Raw genomic sequence first — 21,222 nt, forward strand, 5'->3', positions numbered from 1 at the left:
GCAACGGTGCTGCTCGTGGTCAAATTCCTTCTCCAGCAGCGTGATCTGTTTTGCAAGGAGAAGAAGAAGAAATGGTTTCAGCATGGAGGGGTGAACGGGTGAGACAGCACTGTCCCGCAGGGGCCGCACTTAGTCCTTGTATAGTCCTTGAAGGCAGGCACCGCAGGCAGAGGCTGCCCGCCAGGGAGGCATCCACCACCAGCTGCCCTTGCTACAGCACCTGGCTGCTTCTGGGCCCTGCTCTGGCCGCAGCCGTCTGCCCCCTGGGAAGGGGTGGACCAGGCTGGGCGCAGCTCCTTGGAGGCAGCAGTCTGCCTGGGCCCTGCTGCCTGCAAGGCTCCGCTGCCGGCCTGGATGAGGGAAATGCCCTTTTGCAGAGGGCCGTGCAAGGCAGCCTGTACCTGGGCCTGGCGCCGGGCGCGGTTCTCCAGTGCAGAGAGCTGCTGCTCCTCCCGCAGTGCTTGGTGCTGCCTCTGCTTGCCTTTGGAGAGGGAGCCGTGGGCAGCTGTCCCGAAGCTCTGCGTGGCAGGGCAGGCTGCATGCTGCGGGGCCAGGGAAAGGCAAGAGCATTAGTCTTGTCTGTTTGGGCAGGGCTTCTGGGCAGGCCACTGTTGGCTTTTGCTTTTCACCCGCTCTCCCACCGCTTGTCTTGAGCCTCACCACCATCCCTCTTTGGCAGGCTTTTCAGCGGAAGGCAGGCTGGAAAGCTCTTGTAACAGCAGCACCTGACTACGCCCCAAAGCGGCAGCCAAAGAGGCCCCCGACGGCTCTGGTGGCCATGCACTGAGGGCCCTTTGTGGAGGGAGTCTCGCAGGCCAGAGCTTTGCGACGAGTTGCTGAGATGCAAGGATTAGCCAGAGCCCCATCACGCACCTGTGCTGCCCCCCTGGGAGTGGCGGGGACACGGCGGCTCCGAGGTCCGGCGGGAGGATGTGGGAGGTACTTAAGGGCAGCTTCCTTCTGCAGGGTGGTGCCCAGGATGGGGGCTGTCTGCTTCCTCGGGCTCCTGAGGAGACACACCAGGGTGCGTTAGGACAAGAGCAGGAGATGTTTGCTAATAAAGATTTGCATTCAGCTCCCCAAAAGGTCGGGACGCTGGAAGAAAACAAAGGCAACGTGAGGCGCTCCCGCAAACCTGCGTGTGCTTGCCATCCAGCAAGCGGGCAGCCTTTGCTGAGCCATGTGTCAGAAGGCTTTTGGAGCCTGCGTGTCCAAAGGGGATGTCTGCCCTGCGCAGGTACAAGTGTCCCCCTCAGCCCTTCCGCCAAGGCTCTCACCTGGCAGCAGGCTTGCTCTCCGTGCCTTGCCGCTGCCTGCCTTCCCCCCAGGTTGGCAGCATGGGGAGAGAAAGCTCCTCGCGGTGCTGCAGGAGCTTGCCAGGACGCTGCTCTGTGAGGAGGAGAGAAGGAAGCTCTTCAGAGCAGCGAGCGCGTTTTCACTGGGCTGCTGTCACCCAGCATGGGAGAGGGACTCAACTGGGTCTGCAGGCAGCTTTTCCCTGACCTTTGCTGCTCCTGAGGCCTGCGAGCTCTTCCTCCAGCTCCTTCTCCTGCGGACAGATGGCAGGGGCAGCCGGGGCCTTTGGGCTGCCTTGCACAGTGAGCTGAAACCTGGCAACCAAAAGACAACCACCCAGCTTTGAAGGAAGGCCATCGTCTCTCCTTTGCAGCCTGGGGGCCACTGATCCTCCTCACTGCCCTTTGAGACCTTCCCGCACCCCACCTCCTTTCATAGGATCATAGAATGGCAAGGTTGGAAGGGACCTCTGGAGGTCATCTAGTCCAACCCTCAGCATAGCCCATACAGGGACTGAACCCGCAACCTTGGCATTAGCAGCACCATGCTCTAACCAGCTGAGCTAAACCTGCTTTGTGTCCATGCGCAGCTCTTTGGGGGCTTCTTTTTGGCACTCTCCCCCAAAAGTCAGAAGGTGTAGCCTAAATTCCTCGCTGTGTGCAGCGCCTTCTTTCTGATGGGAAGCAGGGCAGGTTGGGCAGGAGAAATGCAGTCAGCATTCCCGGTCGCTCCAGGCAAAGACACGTGTAGCCCAAAGCGAGCATGACTTAAGTGGGAAGTGTTCAGTGTGTGTGAGTTACTCCCAGCTCGGTGCTGAGTGTCGAGCTCTGGCAGTGCAGAGTCTCGAGCAGCAGCTGAGAAGCTGCCTGCTCGGTTGGCCAAGGGCTGCAAAGGAAAGGCGCTCACCTCGGGAACACGTGCAACGAGCTAGGCCGGCTCCCCAGGGCAGTAGGTTCGCTGGAAAGGGGTAGATCCGTCATCTGCAGTTTCTGCAAGGTAACACAGACCCATTAGGAGGCTTCCAAGGCAGTTCTCTGCTGGCTGCTGAAGGCGGCAGAGCATTCTGCTGCTCCAAGTGGAGGTTGTCCCTCCAAACCCGTCCTCAAAGCTCTCTGCTGAAAACATTAGCCCCCTCCTTGTGTTGTGGAGAAGCTGCAGAGCAAAGACCAGCGCCTGGCAGGTAACACTGCCAGGCTTTCTGTAGGTGTAAGGGGCAAGAAAGTCAGGAGGTGCTCCCTTTGCGTTGGCAGCAAGGCCTGGGGAAGGCGTTTGATTAACCTGCCAGGTCCAGGCTGGCCAATGAAACATCAGGTTGGCCCTGCGATAGGGTGGCCAAAGAAATGCAAGTAGCCGGGGAAACCTGAGCAACTTACACTGCAGAGGGCGGCAATCAGGCTTGCAGTGCCCTCCAGTCGCTGCGTGCAGTGGGGATAAAACCTCATGTGCACTTTGTCTTTTTGGCGGGCCAGAACCCCGACGTCCCTGAAGGCAAAGGCGACCTTCTCGTTGTTCCGCACGTGGGAAGAGAACAAGCGGATGGTCTCTTCCACGCAGTCTTCCACCACGCGCCTCGAGAAGGAGGTGGCCCGGGACAAGTGCCGGTAATTCAGCGGCTTGACCTTGATGGTGTCTGCACAGAAGAGGAGCAACGTCACTGCCACAGCAGGCCAAAGTTCCACGGCTGGGCCATCAAGAAAGGTGAATGGCGTGGAGCCAGGTATTAGGGCAGTTCCAAGAGAGAGCCAGCGCGACGGTGTGCGATATTCCGTAGTGCAGACTACTGCAGAGAAGGTCCTTCTCGGAAAGAGCTCTCTGCAGAGGGATGAAGTTGGGCATTGCTACTTCTGCCTGCCCCTCCCAAAGAGTCGGGAGCACCCGCCCACAAAGCCCGTGCGTGATGTGGCCGGGGGAAGCCGAGGGTGGCCGCTGCCGTCTTACCGGGGAGGGTCACTTTGGGGCACTTGAGCCCCTGCAGCCAGACCATGTCCATGCCCAGCTGGAAGACAGGCCTTCGAACCATCAGCACGTGACCTTTGCCAAGGCGCAGTGACTCTCGGACCGTGCAGAAGGTGCCGAGCCCCTCTAGCAGGACACCCTGCACACAGCAAAGACACAAAGGCCCCCCCACCCCAACAAGTAAGTCTTGTGGAGAGGGAGAAAGTGCTGTTTGTCGGCGCGTGGGAACCCTGCTCTGTGCCCTCCCCACTGCTGGCGTGCAATGCGGCGCTTAGGAAGGCTTTAGAGAAGAGGCGCATTCAGCGGATCGTGTCCTCAGCCTCCTCAAAGGGTTTGTTATCATCCCTCGGCTAGAGGAGATCCTAAAGGTTTCCAAGAGCCCTGGCACAGACCTCTGTCTCTCTGCCTGGTCTTTTGTGTGGGGCCACAGGGAAGAGAGCAGCTCTGGGAGGTGCCAAACGCTTTCTCACACTAAAGCTGCCCGTTTTTTCTCTCGGGGCTGGCCCCAAAGCTGCTCTGCAGCACACGGGCCAGCGGAGGTGTGCTGCCGTGGGGCTGGGGGAAGCGTTGCTCCCGGGCACCCGGTGCTCTCTGGAGAGCTGAAGCCCTGCGGGGCGAGGGCGACCAGGGCACCAGCCCACCTTGTCCCGCATCATCTCTTCCAGGATGTAGTTGGACACGGCGTCCCAAATAGCAATAATCTCTGGAAAGCAAGGGAAAGACATGTCAGGCCCAGCCCTCTGGGACGTGCCACCCCTTTGCTCCCAGGCCAGGCAGGCTCTGGTGGCAGCCCTGCGCAGCCACCCCCACAGCCCCGGCTGCACAGCAATTTGGACAGCTAAGAGTCTCGTGGGCAGCTGGGGAATCACAGAATGGGTTGGGAGGGACCTCTGGAGGTCGTCTAGTCCAACCCGCTGCTCAAGCAGGGTCACCTAGAGCATGTTAGGCAGGATTGCATCCAGGATTGCGTCCAGGCGGGTTTTGAAGATCTCCAGAGAAGGGGACTCCACAACCTCTCCGGGCAACCTGTTGCAGTGCTCTGTCACTCTCACAGTAAGGAGAGGATGTTCAGGCGGAACCTCCAGTGTTTCAGTTTGTGCCCATTGCGTCTTGTCCTGTCGCATGGCGCTACTGAAGAGTTCAGCCCCATCCCCTTGACACCCCCGTTCCCCCTTAAGGTATTTGTATGTCAATGTGTAACAACCCCCCTTCAGTCCTCTCCTCTCCAGGCTAAACAGGCCCAGCTCTCGCAGCCTTTCCTCCTAGGGGAGATAGTCCAGTCCCTTAACTATCTTTGTAGCCCTGCACTGGACTCTCTCCAGTAGCTCCACGACTCTCTTGCACTGGGGAGCCTAGAACTGGGCATAGTTGTCAAGATGAGGCCTCAGCAGGGCTGCGCAGAGGGCCAGGCTCACCTGCCTTGACCTGCTGGCACCGCTCTCCCTACTGCACCCCAGGAGACACCATTGTCCGCCTTGGCCACCAGAGCACATTGCTGGCTCGTGGTCAACTTGTTGTCCACCAGGACTCCCAGGTCCTTCTCTAGCGAGCTGCTTTGCAGCAGGTGAGCCCCAGCATGTACTGGTGCCTGGGGTTATTCCTCCCTAGGTGCAGGGCCCTGCACTTGCCCTTGCTGAACTTTGTGAGGTTCCTCTGCGCCCAACTCTCCAGCCTGTCCCAATCTCTCTGAATGGCAGCAGAGCCCCCTCAGGTGTCTCAGCCACTCTTCCCAGGTTGGTGTCACGAGCAAATTTGCTGAGGAGGCACTCTGTCCCTTCATGCAGGGCATTGATGAAGAAGTTGGAAGAGGACCGGCCCCAGTACCGAGCCCTGGGGAACTCCCCTAGCTACAGGCCTCCAACTAGCCCCTGCGCTGCTGCTGACAGCCCTCTGAGCTAAAATCCTTCCCTGGCCAGGAATCGAACCCGGGCCGCGGCGGTGAGAGCGCCGAATCCTAACCACTAGACCACCAGGGAGCCCTAAAGCAGCCCCCGAAGCCCTTACCTTTGGTGGAGAGCTGCAGGAGCGTTGGGAACAAGGACTTCTGGTCGGGGCTGATGGTCTCGGTCCAGCAGCCCTCCATCTCCCTTGCTCCCTTGCCCTTAGCTCGCCTCTGCAGGCAGGGGAAGAGGACGCTCTTCTCGTCTCCTCGCCCAAGACTCCTGTCCAATGTGCCCCTGCTCCTCTGCCTGACGGCAAGGGCCCCTTCTGCGTGCCCTTGCTGCCTCCTGCGTGCTCTCCTGGCTGCTGAGCGGCTCCAAAGAGCAGCAGCGAGCAGCAGCTGGCCAGTGCCTGGGCCTCGCAGGCGAGTGCGGACACCGCCACGGGCCCGGGGAGACCTGCCTGTGATGCAGCGCGTCCCACTGTGACCTCAGCCTCACTGTGCCATCAGAGGGGGCTCTTGAGGTCACGGGCACAGAGGTGTCACCGCCCCGGGGAAGAGCAGAGAGATTTCCCCATTTTCCCTGGGAAACATATCCCTTCCCCTCACTTGTAGCCCGCTTTGGCGTGGCCCCATCACCATGGAGGTGCCTGGAGGGCCTGGGCTCAGGGCTGCCTCCCTCCGAATCCCGACCTGCCCTTCTCCCTCCCTGGGGGCAGGTGGGACGCGCTCTGGAGGGTGAGGCCCCAGCCCTGACAGCCCAGGCATCTCCCCCGGCTTCCTTGGCATCTCCTGGCTCATGCTGAGCCCTGGCACACACTGTCTTCATGGCTGCGGCTGTGCTGCACGCGTCACCTGCCCGCAGCATAACCTTAGGCGGTTCATCCAAACAGAGGCGGCTGTAGGCAGCACTCACTTGGCACCTGGCCACGATGCCACCGGTGCGTTCTTGTCCTTTTTGTGACGTGAAGCTGTGTGTTTTCACGTAAATGGCCTTTTGCTCAACAGCAGAAATGATGAGCAGAGTTTCGATGGGATTTCCTTAGAACTAAAGACAACCACGCCAGTGCCACTCGGCACGGAGGCGTTCTGCGCAGCGCGCGGTGCCCTGACGAGGCGTCAGTTGGATGCTGAACAGCTCAAGGCTCCCTGCATCCGAATGGGTCAACTACCCCAAAGAGCTTGCAGACAAGTTCTTTGGGCCCCTGCTGGTGGTGCCTTGGCATACCTATTGCAGCCCAGCAAGGACCGCCCCTCTGGGCTTCCTCCCAGTTCTCAAAGTGACCCCAGGCCTGCTGATGCATTCCCATCAGAAGAGTGTGACTGCTGCTCAGCTAATCTCTGTGTAGTCCCTTTCTTAGGAAGAGGAAGGCCAGAGGTGGAGTTTTTGTGGGGCTCAAGAAGCTGTGCCATGGCCAGCGTAGGGCCCCCAGTGTGCTCGGCTGCACCCGTGCTGGGGCCTACATGACCCCAGACACGCTCTGCCTGTTTTGTTTGCCATCCTTTAATCACTTCCCCTGAGCTTCTGCTCCCCTCAGGCACCAGGGGAAGGCCTCCCCTGTTTCCTAAGACAGCTCTGTGGCTTTGTGCCCTCAGGAGGCCACCTTAGGTCTCCAACTTTATGCCTTCCATGGTCTCCACCCTTGGTTACATTCTGCACCCCCCAGGGAGCCTGTTGGACTGCGGCAACCGTAAGGAGGTTAGTCTTGCTTCTCCTTCTGTGTCCAGTAGCAGAGGAAGAGCAGAGATTGTGGCAGAGGAGATTTTCTTCCGGGAAGAGAGCTGCTAAGCACGAGAACGTCAAGGAGCCCCTGATGAAACCCAGGGTCTTTCAGGTCTTGGCTTTAAGCTGCATCTAGTTCAGTGGCAGGGTTCCACCATGCTTCTGCAGCGTGTGACCCTGATAAATGTGTGCATCCTCTGGGGAGCTGACGCTGTCCAGCACAGGGTGAGGAGAAGGAGACCGAGCTGTGGAGGCCAAGCGTCTTGCGGGCAGCCTGTTGCTGGCTGTTGCTCTGATTTATTCCCTCGGCCTGAATGGGATGGAGGAGAGAAGGGTGTGGGGGAGGGAGATGCAGGTGTTGCCGTCAGCTCTTCTTTGAGTCCTCAGCAACATGAGGAGCCCACCGCACCACAGTCTCTGCATCTCCTCTTGCAGCAGGAGAAGCCTTGGCTCCTTGCCTTCATGGGCCTCTCTGCCCCTCTGTGGCATCTCCGGCTGGTTGCTGAAGCTGTGCCTGCTCCCGTCTGCCTCTTCCCGGCCCCTCTGAAGCTGCCTTGCTGCCCCTTGCACTTTCACACCCCACCGAGGAAAGACTCACAGCCACTTGGAAAGCCCCTTTATTTCCATGGAGAAATGCCATTTTGGCGGTAAGTGCCCAGCATGCGGTCCTGCTGCTGTCTGCTCTGGAGGCGGCCCATCACCAAAGTGCTGCAGGGTTCAGGAGGAAGATGTTGTGCCACTGGAAAGGTTTGGGTGCACCGGCACCCCCCTCCCCCTTTGAGTGGGCAGGATGTGTGAGCCCAGGCCGGGCTCCAAGGCTGCTTCTGTCCCCTGAGGTGGGGCTGCAGAAGACCCTCTGTCCCCGGGGCCATGGCAGGAAGGGCACTGCGGAAAGGGGGGAACCCGCCCAGGTCTCGAGGTATTTACCGGTGCTCCTCCTCCTTCCTCAGCCTCTGTCGGTTTTGTTGCACCCTCTCCTTCCACCTGTCCCGAAGGACTTTGTAGGAGGTCAGAAGCTGCATTTTCTGCATGGCTTGCGGGGACACTTGCCTGCAATTGGAGTGACAAAGTCCGTCTCCTGCTCTCCTGGGAGCCTCCTGGCCCCTTCCGGCCGCAGCCCCTGCAAACTCCCATTGGAAGAAACCAGGGGCTGTTGTAGGATGTGCCCTGGAGCTGACGGATTTGGGGTCCTGGCACCTGCACAGCCTCTCGCCCGTGCCCAGGCCCTGACTCTGAGCTTGCCCACCCACACAGGCTAACCTTTGCAGGGGCCTCCCCAGCATGTCCGTGTCTGGGTAACGGTGCTGCTCGTGGTCAAATTCCTTCTCCAGCAGCGTGATCTGTTTTGCAAGGAGAAGAAGAAGAAATGGTTTCAGCATGGAGGGGTGAACGGGTGAGACAGCACTGTCCCGCAGGGGCCGCACTTAGTCCTTGTATAGTCCTTGAAGGCAGGCACCGCAGGCAGAGGCTGCCCGCCAGGGAGGCATCCACCACCAGCTGCCCTTGCTACAGCACCTGGCTGCTTCTGGGCCCTGCTCTGGCCGCAGCCGTCTGCCCCCTGGGAAGGGGTGGACCAGGCTGGGCGCAGCTCCTTGGAGGCAGCAGTCTGCCTGGGCCCTGCTGCCTGCAAGGCTCCGCTGCCGGCCTGGATGAGGGAAATGCCCTTTTGCAGAGGGCCGTGCAAGGCAGCCTGTACCTGGGCCTGGTGCCGGGCGTGGTTCTCCAGTGCAGAGAGCTGCTGCTCCTCCCACGGTGCTTGGTGCTGCCTCTGCTTGTCTTTGGAGAGGGAGCCGTGGGCAGCTGTCCCGAAGCTCTGCGTGGCAGGGCAGGCTGCATGCTGCGGGGCCAGGGAAAGGCAAGAGCATTAGTCATGTCTGTTTGGGCAGGGCTTCTGGGCAGGCCACTGTTGGCTTTTGCTTTTCACCCGCTCTCCCACCGCTTGTCTTGAGCCTCACCACCATCCCTCTTTGGCAGGCTTTTCAGCGGAAGGCAGGCTGGAAAGCTCTTGTAACAGCAGCACCTGACTACGCCCCAAAGCGGCAGCCAAAGAGGCCCCCGACGGCTCTGGTGGCCATGCACTGAGGGCCCTTTGTGGAGGGAGTCTCGCAGGCCAGAGCTTTGCGACGAGTTGCTGAGATGCAAGGATTAGCCGGAGCCCCATCACGCACCTGTGCTGCCCCCCTGGGAGTGGCGGGGACACGGCGGCTCCGAGGTCCGGCGGGAGGATGTGGGAGGTACTTAAGGGCAGCTTCCTTCTGCAGGGTGGTGCCCAGGATGGGGGCTGTCTGCTTCCTCGGGCTCCTGAGGAGACACACCAGGGTGCGTTAGGACAAGGGCAGGAGATGTTTGCTAATAAAGATTTGCATTCAGCTCCCCAAAAGGTCGGGACGCTGGAAGAAAACAAAGGCAACGTGAGGCGCTCCCGCAAACCTGCGTGTGCTTGCCATCCAGCAAGCGGGCAGCCTTTGCTGAGCCATGTGTCAGAAGGCTTTTGGAGCCTGTGTGTCCAAAGGGGATGTCTGCCCTGCGCAGGTACAAGTGTCCCCCTCAGCCCTTCCGCCAAGGCTCTCACCTGGCAGCAGGCTTGCTCTCCGTGCCTTGCCGCTGCCTGCCTTCCCCCCAGGTTGGCAGCATGGGGAGAGAAAGCTCCTCGCGGTGCTGCAGGAGCTTGCCAGGACGCTGCTCTGTGAGGAGGAGAGAAGGAAGCTCTTCAGAGCAGCGAGCGCGTTTTCACTGGGCTGCTGTCACCCAGCATGGGAGAGGGACTCAACTGGGTCTGCAGGCAGCTTTTCCCTGACCTTTGCTGCTCCTGAGGCCTGCGAGCTCTTCCTCCAGCTCCTTCTCCTGCGGACAGATGGCAGGGGCAGCCGGGGCCTTTGGGCTGCCTTGCACAGTGAGCTGAAACCTGGCAACCAAAAGACAACCACCCAGCTTTGAAGGAAGGCCATCGTCTCTCCTTTGCAGCCTGGGGGCCACTGATCCTCCTCACTGCCCTTTGAGACCTTCCCGCACCCCACCTCCTTTCATAGGATCATAGAATGGCAAGGTTGGAAGGGACCTCTGGAGGTCATCTAGTCCAACCCTCAGCATAGCCCATACAGGGACTGAACCCGCAACCTTGGCATTAGCAGCACCATGCTCTAACCAGCTGAGCTAAACCTGCTTTGTGTCCATGCGCAGCTCTTTGGGGGCTTCTTTTTGGCACTCTCCCCCAAAAGTCAGAAGGTGTAGCCTAAATTCCTCGCTGTGTGCAGCGCCTTCTTTCTGATGGGAAGCAGGGCAGGTTGGGCAGGAGAAATGCAGTCAGCATTCCCGGTCGCTCCAGGCAAAGACACGTGTAGCCCAAAGCGAGCATGACTTAAGTGGGAAGCGTTCAGTGTGTGTGAGTTACTCCCAGCTCGGTGCTGAGTGTCGAGCTCTGGCAGTGCAGAGTCTCGAGCAGCAGCTGAGAAGCTGCCTGCTCGGTTGGCCAAGGGCTGCAAAGGAAAGGCGCTCACCTCGGGAACACGTGCAACGAGCTAGGCCGGCTCCCCAGGGCAGTAGGTTCGCTGGAAAGGGGTAGATCCGTCATCTGCAGTTTCTGCAAGGTAACACAGACCCATTAGGAGGCTTCCAAGGCAGTTCTCTGCTGGCTGCTGAAGGCGGCAGAGCATTCTGCTGCTCCAAGTGGAGGTTGTCCCTCCAAACCCGTCCTCAAAGCTCTCTGCTGAAAACATTAGCCCCCTCCTTGTGTTGTGGAGAAGCTGCAGAGCAAAGACCAGCGCCTGGCAGGTAACACTGCCAGGCTTTCTGTAGGTGTAAGGGGCAAGAAAGTCAGGAGGTGCTCCCTTTGCGTTGGCAGCAAGGCCTGGGGAAGGCGTTTGATTAACCTGCCAGGTCCAGGCTGGCCAATGAAACATCAGGTTGGCCCTGCGATAGGGTGGCCAAAGAAATGCAAGTAGCCGGGGAAACCTGAGCAACTTACACTGCAGAGGGCGGCAATCAGGCTTGCAGTGCCCTCCAGTCGCTGCGTGCAGTGGGGATAAAACCTCATGTGCACTTTGTCTTTTTGGCGGGCCAGAACCCCGACGTCCCTGAAGGCAAAGGCGACCTTCTCGTTGTTCCGCACGTGGGAAGAGAACAAGCGGATGGTCTCTTCCACGCAGTCTTCCACCACGCGCCTCGAGAAGGAGGTGGCCCGGGACAAGTGCCGGTAATTCAGCGGCTTGACCTTGATGGTGTCTGCACGGAAGAGGAGCAACGTCACTGCCACAGCAGGCCAAATTTCCACGGCTGGGCCATCAAGAAAGGTGAATGGCGTGGAGCCAGGTGTTAGGGCAGTTCCAAGAGAGAGCCAGCGCGACGGTGTGCGATATTCCGTAGTGCAGACTACTGCAGAGAAGGTCCTTCTCGGAAAGAGCTCTCTGCAGAGGGATGAAGTTGGGCATTGCTACTTCTGCCTGCCCCTCCCAAAGAGTCGGGAGCACCCGCCCACAAAGCCCGTGCGTGATGTGGCCGGGGGAAGCCGAGGGTGGCCGCTGCCGTCTTACCGGGGAGGGTCACTTTGGGGCACTTGAGCCCCTGCAGCCAGACCATGTCCATGCCCAGCTGGAAGACAGGCCTTCGAACCATCAGCACGTGACCTTTGCCAAGGCGCAGTGGCTCTCGGACCGTGCAGAAGGTGCCGAGCCCCTCTAGCAGGACACCCTGCACACAGCAAAGACACAAAGGCCCCCCCACCCCAACAAGTAAGTCTTGTGGAGATGGAGAAAGTGCTGTTTGTCGGCGCGTGGGAACCCTGCTCTGTGCCCTCCCCACTGCTGGCGTGCAATGCGGCACTTAGGAAGGCTTTAGAGAAGAGGCGCATTCAGCGGATCGTGTCCTCAGCCTCCTCAAAAGGTTTGTTATCATCCCTCGGCTAGAGGAGATCCTAAAGGTTTCCAAGAGCCCTGGCACAGACCTCTGTCTCTCTGCCTGGTCTTTTGTGTGGGGCCACAGGGAAGAGAGCAGCTCTGGGAGGTGCCAAACGCTTTCTCACACTAAAGCTGCCCGTTTTTTCTCTCGGGGCTGGCCCCAAAGCTGCTCTGCAGCACACGGGCCAGCGGAGGTGTGCTGCCGTGGGGCTGGGGGAAGCGTTGCTCCCGGGCACCCGGTGCTCTCTGGAGAGCTGAAGCCCTGCGGGGCGAGGGCGACCAGGGCACCAGCCCACCTTGTCCCGCATCATCTCTTCCAGGATGTAGTTGGACACGGCGTCCCAAATAGCAATAATCTCTGGAAAGCAAGGGAAAGACATGTCAGGCCCAGCCCTCTGGGACGTGCCACCTCTTTGCTCCCAGGCCAGGCAGGCTCTGGTGGCAGCCCTGCGCAGCCACCCCCACAGCCCCGGCTGCACAGCAATTTGGACAGCTAAGAGTCTCGTGGGCAGCTGGGGAATCACAGAATGGGTTGGGAGGGACCTCTGGAGGTCGTCTAGTCCAACCCGCTGCTCAAGCAGGGTCACCTAGAGCATGTTAGGCAGGATTGCATCCAGGATTGCGTCCAGGCGGGTTTTGAAGATCTCCAGAGAAGGGGACTCCACAACCTCTCCGGGCAACCTGTTGCAGTGCTCTGTCACTCTCACAGTAAGGAGAGGATGTTCAGGCGGAACCTCCAGTGTTTCAGTTTGTGCCCATTGCGTCTTGTCCTGTCGCATGGCGCTACTGAAGAGTTCAGCCCCATCCCCTTGACACCCCCGTTCCCCCTTAAGGTATTTGTATGTCAATGTGTAACAACCCCCCTTCAGTCCTCTCCTCTCCAGGCTAAACAGGCCCAGCTCTCGCAGCCTTTCCTCCTAGGGGAGATAGTCCAGTCCCTTAACTATCTTTGTAGCCCTGCACTGGACTCTCTCCAGTAGCTCCACGACTCTCTTGCACTGGGGAGCCTAGAACTGGGCATAGTTGTCAAGATGAGGCCTCAGCAGGGCTGCGCAGAGGGCCAGGCTCACCTGCCTTGACCTGCTGGCACCGCTCTCCCTACTGCACCCCAGGAGACACCATTGTCCGCCTTGGCCACCAGAGCACATTGCTGGCTCGTGGTCAACTTGTTGTCCACCAGGACTCCCAGGTCCTTCTCTAGCGAGCTGCTTTGCAGCAGGTGAGCCCCAGCATGTACTGGTGCCTGGGGTTATTCCTCCCTAGGTGCAGGGCCCTGCACTTGCCCTTGCTGAACTTTGTGAGGTTCCTCTGCGCCCAACTCTCCAGCCTGTCCCAATCTCTCTGAATGGCAGCAGAGCCCCCTCAGGTGTCTCAGCCACTCTTCCCAGGTTGGTGTCACGAGCAAATTTGCTGAGGAGGCACTCTGTCCCTTCATGCAGGGCATTGATGAAGAAGTTGGAAGAGGACCGGCCCCAGTACCGAGCCCTGGGGAACTCCCCTAGCTACAGGCCTCCAACTAGCCCCTGCGCTGCTGCTGACAGCCCTCTGAGCTAAAATCCTTCCCTGGCCGGGAATCGAACCCGGGCCGCGGCGGTGAGAGCGCCGAATCCTAACCACTAGACCACCAGGGAGCCCTAAAGCAGCCCCCGAAGCCCTTACCTTTGGTGGAGAGCTGCAGGAGCGTTGGGAACAAGGACTTCTGGTCGGGGCTGATGGTCTCGGTCCAGCAGCCCTCCATCTCCCTTGCTCCCTTGCCCTTAGCTCGCCTCTGCAGGCAGGGGAAGAGGACGCTCTTCTCGTCTCCTCGCCCAAGACTCCTGTCCAATGTGCCCCTGCTCCTCTGCCTGACGGCAAGGGCCCCTCCTGCGTGCCCTTGCTGCCTCCTGCGTGCTCTCCTGGCTGCTGAGCGGCTCCAAAGAGCAGCAGCGAGCAGCAGCTGGCCAGTGCCTGGGCCTCGCAGGCGAGTGCGGACACCGCCACGGGCCCGGGGAGACCTGCCTGTGATGCAGCGCGTCCCACTGTGACCTCAGCCTCACTGTGCCATCAGAGGGGGCTCTTGAGGTCACGGGCACAGAGGTGTCACCGCCCCGGGGAAGAGCAGAGAGATTTCCCCATTTTCCCTGGGAAACATATCCCTTCCCCTCACTTGTAGCCCGCTTTGGCGTGGCCCCATCACCATGGAGGTGCCTGGAGGGCCTGGGCTCAGGGCTGCCTCCCTCCGAATCCCGACCTGCCCTTCTCCCTCCCTGGGGGCAGGTGGGACGCGCTCTGGAGGGTGAGGCCCCAGCCCTGACAGCCCAGGCATCTCCCCCGGCTTCCTTGGCATCTCCTGGCTCATGCTGAGCCCTGGCACACACTGTCTTCATGGCTGCGGCTGTGCTGCACGCGTCACCTGCCCGCAGCATAACCTTAGGCGGTTCATCCAAACAGAGGCGGCTGTAGGCAGCACTCACTTGGCACCTGGCCACGATGCCACCGGTGCGTTCTTGTCCTTTTTGTGACGTGAAGCTGTGTGTTTTCACGTAAATGGCCTTTTGCTCAACAGCAGAAATGATGAGCAGAGTTTCGATGGGATTTCCTTAGAACTAAAGACAACCACGCCAGTGCCACTCGGCACGGAGGCGTTCTGCGCAGCGCGCGGTGCCCTGACGAGGCGTCAGTTGGATGCTGAACAGCTCAAGGCTCCCTGCATCCGAATGGGTCAACTACCCCAAAGAGCTTGCAGACAAGTTCTTTGGGCCCCTGCTGGTGGTGCCTTGGCATACCTATTGCAGCCCAGCAAGGACCGCCCCTCTGGGCTTCCTCCCAGTTCTCAAAGTGACCCCAGGCCTGCTGATGCATTCCCATCAGAAGAGTGTGACTGCTGCTCAGCTAATCTCTGTGTAGTCCCTTTCTTAGGAAGAGGAAGGCCAGAGGTGGAGTTTTTGTGGGGCTCAAGAAGCTGTGCCATGGCCAGCGTAGGGCCCCCAGTGTGCTCGGCTGCACCCGTGCTGGGGCCTACATGACCCCAGACACGCTCTGCCTGTTTTGTTTGCCATCCTTTAATCACTTCCCCTGAGCTTCTGCTCCCCTCAGGCACCAGGGGAAGGCCTCCCCTGTTTCCTAAGACAGCTCTGTGGCTTTGTGCCCTCAGGAGGCCACCTTAGGTCTCCAACTTTATGCCTTCCATGGTCTCCACCCTTGGTTACATTCTGCACCCCCCAGGGAGCCTGTTGGACTGCGGCAACCGTAAGGAGGTTAGTCTTGCTTCTCCTTCTGTGTCCAGTAGCAGAGGAAGAGCAGAGATTGTGGCAGAGGAGATTTTCTTCCGGGAAGAGAGCTGCTAAGCACGAGAACGTCAAGGAGCCCCTGATGAAACCCAGGGTCTTTCAGGTCTTGGCTTTAAGCTGCATCTAGTTCAGTGGCAGGGTTCCACCATGCTTCTGCAGCGTGTGACCCTGATAAATGTGTGCATCCTCTGGGGAGCTGACGCTGTCCAGCACAGGGTGAGGAGAAGGAGACCGAGCTGTGGAGGCCAAGCGTCTTGCGGGCAGCCTGTTGCTGGCTGTTGCTCTGATTTATTCCCTCGGCCTGAATGGGATGGAGGAGAGAAGGGTGTGGGGGAGGGAGATGCAGGTGTTGCCGTCAGCTCTTCTTTGAGTCCTCAGCAACATGAGGAGCCCACCGCACCACAGTCTCTGCATCTCCTCTTGCAGCAGGAGAAGCCTTGGCTCCTTGCCTTCATGGGCCTCTCTGCCCCTCTGTGGCATCTCCGGCTGGTTGCTGAAGCTGTGCCTGCTCCCGTCTGCCTCTTCCCGGCCCCTCTGAAGCTGCCTTGCTGCCCCTTGCACTTTCACACCCCACCGAGGAAAGACTCACAGCCACTTGGAAAGCCCCTTTATTTCCATGGAGAAATGCCATTTTGGCGGTAAGTGCCCAGCATGCGGTCCTGCTGCTGTCTGCTCTGGAGGCGGCCCATCACCAAAGTGCTGCAGGGTTCAGGAGGAAGATGTTGTGCCACTGGAAAGGTTTGGGTGCACCGGCACCCCCCTCCCCCATTGAGTGGGCAGGATGTGTGAGCCCAGGCCGGGCTCCAAGGCTGCTTCTGTCCCCTGAGGCGGGGCTGCAGAAGACCCTCTGTCCCCGGGGCCATGGCAGGAAGGGCACTGCGGAAAGGGGGGAACCCGCCCAGGTCTCGAGGTATTTACCGGTGCTCCTCCTCCTTCCTCAGCCTCTGTCGGTTTTGTTGCACCCTCTCCTTCCACCTGTCCCGAAGGACTTTGTAGGAGGTCAGAAGCTGCATTTTCTGCATGGCTTGCGGGGACACTTGCCTGCAATTGGAGTGACAAAGTCCGTCTCCTGCTCTCCTGGGAGCCTCCTGGCCCCTTCCGGCCGCAGCCCCTGCAAACTCCCATTGGAAGAAACCAGGGGCTGTTGTAGGATGTGCCCTGGAGCTGACGGATTTGGGGTCCTGGCACCTGCACAGCCTCTCGCCCGTGCCCAGGCCCTGACTCTGAGCTTGCCCACCCACACAGGCTAACCTTTGCAGGGGCCTCCCCAGCATGTCCGTGTCTGGGTAACGGTGCTGCTCGTGGTCAAATTCCTTCTCCAGCAGCGTGATCTGTTTTGCAAGGAGAAGAAGAAGAAATGGTTTCAGCATGGAGGGGTGAACGGGTGAGACAGCACTGTCCCGCAGGGGCCGCACTTAGTCCTTGTATAGTCCTTGAAGGCAGGCACCGCAGGCAGAGGCTGCCCGCCAGGGAGGCATCCACCACCAGCTGCCCTTGCTACAGCACCTGGCTGCTTCTGGGCCCTGCTCTGGCCGCAGCCGTCTGCCCCCTGGGAAGGGGTGGACCAGGCTGGGCGCAGCTCCTTGGAGGCAGCAGTCTGCCTGGGCCCTGCTGCCTGCAAGGCTCCGCTGCCGGCCTGGATGAGGGAAATGCCCTTTTGCAGAGGGCCGTGCAAGGCAGCCTGTACCTGGGCCTGGTGCCGGGCGTGGTTCTCCAGTGCAGAGAGCTGCTGCTCCTCCCACGGTGCTTGGTGCTGCCTCTGCTTGTCTTTGGAGAGGGAGCCGTGGGCAGCTGTCCCGAAGCTCTGCGTGGCAGGGCAGGCTGCATGCTGCGGGGCCAGGGAAAGGCAAGAGCATTAGTCATGTCTGTTTGGGCAGGGCTTCTGGGCAGGCCACTGTTGGCTTTTGCTTTTCACCCGCTCTCCCACCGCTTGTCTTGAGCCTCACCACCATCCCTCTTTGGCAGGCTTTTCAGCGGAAGGCAGGCTGGAAAGCTCTTGTAACAGCAGCACCTGACTACGCCCCAAAGCGGCAGCCAAAGAGGCCCCCGACGGCTCTGGTGGCCATGCACTGAGGGCCCTTTGTGGAGGGAGTCTCGCAGGCCAGAGCTTTGCGACGAGTTGCTGAGATGCAAGGATTAGCCAGAGCCCCATCACGCACCTGTGCTGCCCCCCTGGGAGTGGCGGGGACACGGCGGCTCCGAGGTCCGGCGGGAGGATGTGGGAGGTACTTAAGGGCAGCTTCCTTCTGCAGGGTGGTGCCCAGGATGGGGGCTGTCTGCTTCCTCGGGCTCCTGAGGAGACACACCAGGGTGCGTTAGGACAAGGGCAGGAGATGTTTGCTAATAAAGATTTGCATTCAGCTCCCCAAAAGGTCGGGACGCTGGAAGAAAACAAAGGCAACGTGAGGCGCTCCCGCAAACCTGCGTGTGCTTGCCATCCAGCAAGCGGGCAGCCTTTGCTGAGCCATGTGTCAGAAGGCTTTTGGAGCCTGTGTGTCCAAAGGGGATGTCTGCCCTGCGCAGGTACAAGTGTCCCCCTCAGCCCTTCCGCCAAGGCTCTCACCTGGCAGCAGGCTTGCTCTCCGTGCCTTGCCGCTGCCTGCCTTCCCCCCAGGTTGGCAGCATGGGGAGAGAAAGCTCCTCGCGGTGCTGCAGGAGCTTGCCAGGACGCTGCTCTGTGAGGAGGAGAGAAGGAAGCTCTTCAGAGCAGCGAGCGCGTTTTCACTGGGCTGCTGTCACCCAGCATGGGAGAGGGACTCAACTGGGTCTGCAGGCAGCTTTTCCCTGACCTTTGCTGCTCCTGAGGCCTGCGAGCTCTTCCTCCAGCTCCTTCTCCTGCGGACAGATGGCAGGGGCAGCCGGGGCCTTTGGGCTGCCTTGCACAGTGAGCTGAAACCTGGCAACCAAAAGACAACCACCCAGCTTTGAAGGAAGGCCATCGTCTCTCCTTTGCAGCCTGGGGGCCACTGATCCTCCTCACTGCCCTTTGAGACCTTCCCGCACCCCACCTCCTTTCATAGGATCATAGAATGGCAAGGTTGGAAGGGACCTCTGGAGGTCATCTAGTCCAACCCTCAGCATAGCCCATACAGGGACTGAACCCGCAACCTTGGCATTAGCAGCACCATGCTCTAACCAGCTGAGCTAAACCTGCTTTGTGTCCATGCGCAGCTCTTTGGGGGCTTCTTTTTGGCACTCTCCCCCAAAAGTCAGAAGGTGTAGCCTAAATTCCTCGCTGTGTGCAGCGCCTTCTTTCTGATGGGAAGCAGGGCAGGTTGGGCAGGAGAAATGCAGTCAGCATTCCCGGTCGCTCCAGGCAAAGACACGTGTAGCCCAAAGCGAGCATGACTTAAGTGGGAAGCGTTCAGTGTGTGTGAGTTACTCCCAGCTCGGTGCTGAGTGTCGAGCTCTGGCAGTGCAGAGTCTCGAGCAGCAGCTGAGAAGCTGCCTGCTCGGTTGGCCAAGGGCTGCAAAGGAAAGGCGCTCACCTCGGGAACACGTGCAACGAGCTAGGCCGGCTCCCCAGGGCAGTAGGTTCGCTGGAAAGGGGTAGATCCGTCATCTGCAGTTTCTGCAAGGTAACACAGACCCATTAGGAGGCTTCCAAGGCAGTTCTCTGCTGGCTGCTGAAGGCGGCAGAGCATTCTGCTGCTCCAAGTGGAGGTTGTCCCTCCAAACCCGTCCTCAAAGCTCTCTGCTGAAAACATTAGCCCCCTCCTTGTGTTGTGGAGAAGCTGCAGAGCAAAGACCAGCGCCTGGCAGGTAACACTGCCAGGCTTTCTGTAGGTGTAAGGGGCAAGAAAGTCAGGAGGTGCTCCCTTTGCGTTGGCAGCAAGGCCTGGGGAAGGCGTTTGATTAACCTGCCAGGTCCAGGCTGGCCAATGAAACATCAGGTTGGCCCTGCGATAGGGTGGCCAAAGAAATGCAAGTAGCCGGGGAAACCTGAGCAACTTACACTGCAGAGGGCGGCAATCAGGCTTGCAGTGCCCTCCAGTCGCTGCGTGCAGTGGGGATAAAACCTCATGTGCACTTTGTCTTTTTGGCGGGCCAGAACCCCGACGTCCCTGAAGGCAAAGGCGACCTTCTCGTTGTTCCGCACGTGGGAAGAGAACAAGCGGATGGTCTCTTCCACGCAGTCTTCCACCACGCGCCTCGAGAAGGAGGTGGCCCGGGACAAGTGCCGGTAATTCAGCGGCTTGACCTTGATGGTGTCTGCACGGAAGAGGAGCAACGTCACTGCCACAGCAGGCCAAATTTCCACGGCTGGGCCATCAAGAAAGGTGAATGGCGTGGAGCCAGGTGTTAGGGCAGTTCCAAGAGAGAGCCAGCGCGACGGTGTGCGATATTCCGTAGTGCAGACTACTGCAGAGAAGGTCCTTCTCGGAAAGAGCTCTCTGCAGAGGGATGAAGTTGGGCATTGCTACTTCTGCCTGCCCCTCCCAAAGAGTCGGGAGCACCCGCCCACAAAGCCCGTGCGTGATGTGGCCGGGGGAAGCCGAGGGTGGCCGCTGCCGTCTTACCGGGGAGGGTCACTTTGGGGCACTTGAGCCCCTGCAGCCAGACCATGTCCATGCCCAGCTGGAAGACAGGCCTTCGAACCATCAGCACGTGACCTTTGCCAAGGCGCAGTGGCTCTCGGACCGTGCAGAAGGTGCCGAGCCCCTCTAGCAGGACACCCTGCACACAGCAAAGACACAAAGGCCCCCCCACCCCAACAAGTAAGTCTTGTGGAGATGGAGAAAGTGCTGTTTGTCGGCGCGTGGGAACCCTGCTCTGTGCCCTCCCCACTGCTGGCGTGCAATGCGGCACTTAGGAAGGCTTTAGAGAAGAGGCGCATTCAGCGGATCGTGTCCTCAGCCTCCTCAAAGGGTTTGTTATCATCCCTCGGCTAGAGGAGATCCTAAAGGTTTCCAAGAGCCCTGGCACAGACCTCTGTCTCTCTGCCTGGTCTTTTGTGTGGGGCCACAGGGAAGAGAGCAGCTCTGGGAGGTGCCAAACGCTTTCTCACACTAAAGCTGCCCGTTTTTTCTCTCGGGGCTGGCCCCAAAGCTGCTCTGCAGCACACGGGCCAGCGGAGGTGTGCTGCCGTGGGGCTGGGGGAAGCGTTGCTCCCGGGCACCCGGTGCTCTCTGGAGAGCTGAAGCCCTGCGGGGCGAGGGCGACCAGGGCACCAGCCCACCTTGTCCCGCATCATCTCTTCCAGGATGTAGTTGGACACGGCGTCCCAAATAGCAATAATCTCTGGAAAGCAAGGGAAAGACATGTCAGGCCCAGCCCTCTGGGACGTGCCACCTCTTTGCTCCCAGGCCAGGCAGGCTCTGGTGGCAGCCCTGCGCAGCCACCCCCACAGCCCCGGCTGCACAGCAATTTGGACAGCTAAGAGTCTCGTGGGCAGCTGGGGAATCACAGAATGGGTTGGGAGGGACCTCTGGAGGTCGTCTAGTCCAACCCGCTGCTCAAGCAGGGTCACCTAGAGCATGTTAGGCAGGATTGCATCCAGGATTGCGTCCAGGCGGGTTTTGAAGATCTCCAGAGAAGGGGACTCCACAACCTCTCCGGGCAACCTGTTGCAGTGCTCTGTCACTCTCACAGTAAGGAGAGGATGTTCAGGCGGAACCTCCAGTGTTTCAGTTTGTGCCCATTGCGTCTTGTCCTGTCGCATGGCGCTACTGAAGAGTTCAGCCCCATCCCCTTGACACCCCCGTTCCCCCTTAAGGTATTTGTATGTCAATGTGTAACAACCCCCCTTCAGTCCTCTCCTCTCCAGGCTAAACAGGCCCAGCTCTCGCAGCCTTTCCTCCTAGGGGAGATAGTCCAGTCCCTTAACTATCTTTGTAGCCCTGCACTGGACTCTCTCCAGTAGCTCCACGACTCTCTTGCACTGGGGAGCCTAGAACTGGGCATAGTTGTCAAGATGAGGCCTCAGCAGGGCTGCGCAGAGGGCCAGGCTCACCTGCCTTGACCTGCTGGCACCGCTCTCCCTACTGCACCCCAGGAGACACCATTGTCCGCCTTGGCCACCAGAGCACATTGCTGGCTCGTGGTCAACTTGTTGTCCACCAGGACTCCCAGGTCCTTCTCTAGCGAGCTGCTTTGCAGCAGGTGAGCCCCAGCATGTACTGGTGCCTGGGGTTATTCCTCCCTAGGTGCAGGGCCCTGCACTTGCCCTTGCTGAACTTTGTGAGGTTCCTCTGCGCCCAACTC

At 59.8% G+C, this 21,222-nt stretch overlaps 2 non-coding genes across 2 annotated transcripts; both read right to left on the reverse strand.

Moving 5' to 3' along the window:
- Positions 1-5,156: 5,156 nt before the first annotated feature.
- TRNAE-CUC (transfer RNA glutamic acid (anticodon CUC)) lies at positions 5,157-5,228 on the reverse strand. The gene has a single exon. It is a non-coding gene; the product is annotated as a tRNA-Glu (tRNA).
- Positions 5,229-13,308: 8,080 nt separating this feature from the next.
- TRNAE-CUC (transfer RNA glutamic acid (anticodon CUC)) lies at positions 13,309-13,380 on the reverse strand. The gene has a single exon. It is a non-coding gene; the product is annotated as a tRNA-Glu (tRNA).
- Positions 13,381-21,222: the final 7,842 nt, after the last annotated feature.

The sequence above is a fragment of the Rhea pennata genome, chromosome 12 (genome assembly GCF_028389875.1).
Source record: "Rhea pennata isolate bPtePen1 chromosome 12, bPtePen1.pri, whole genome shotgun sequence".
In the NCBI taxonomy this organism is placed as follows: Eukaryota; Metazoa; Chordata; class Aves; order Rheiformes; family Rheidae; genus Rhea; species Rhea pennata.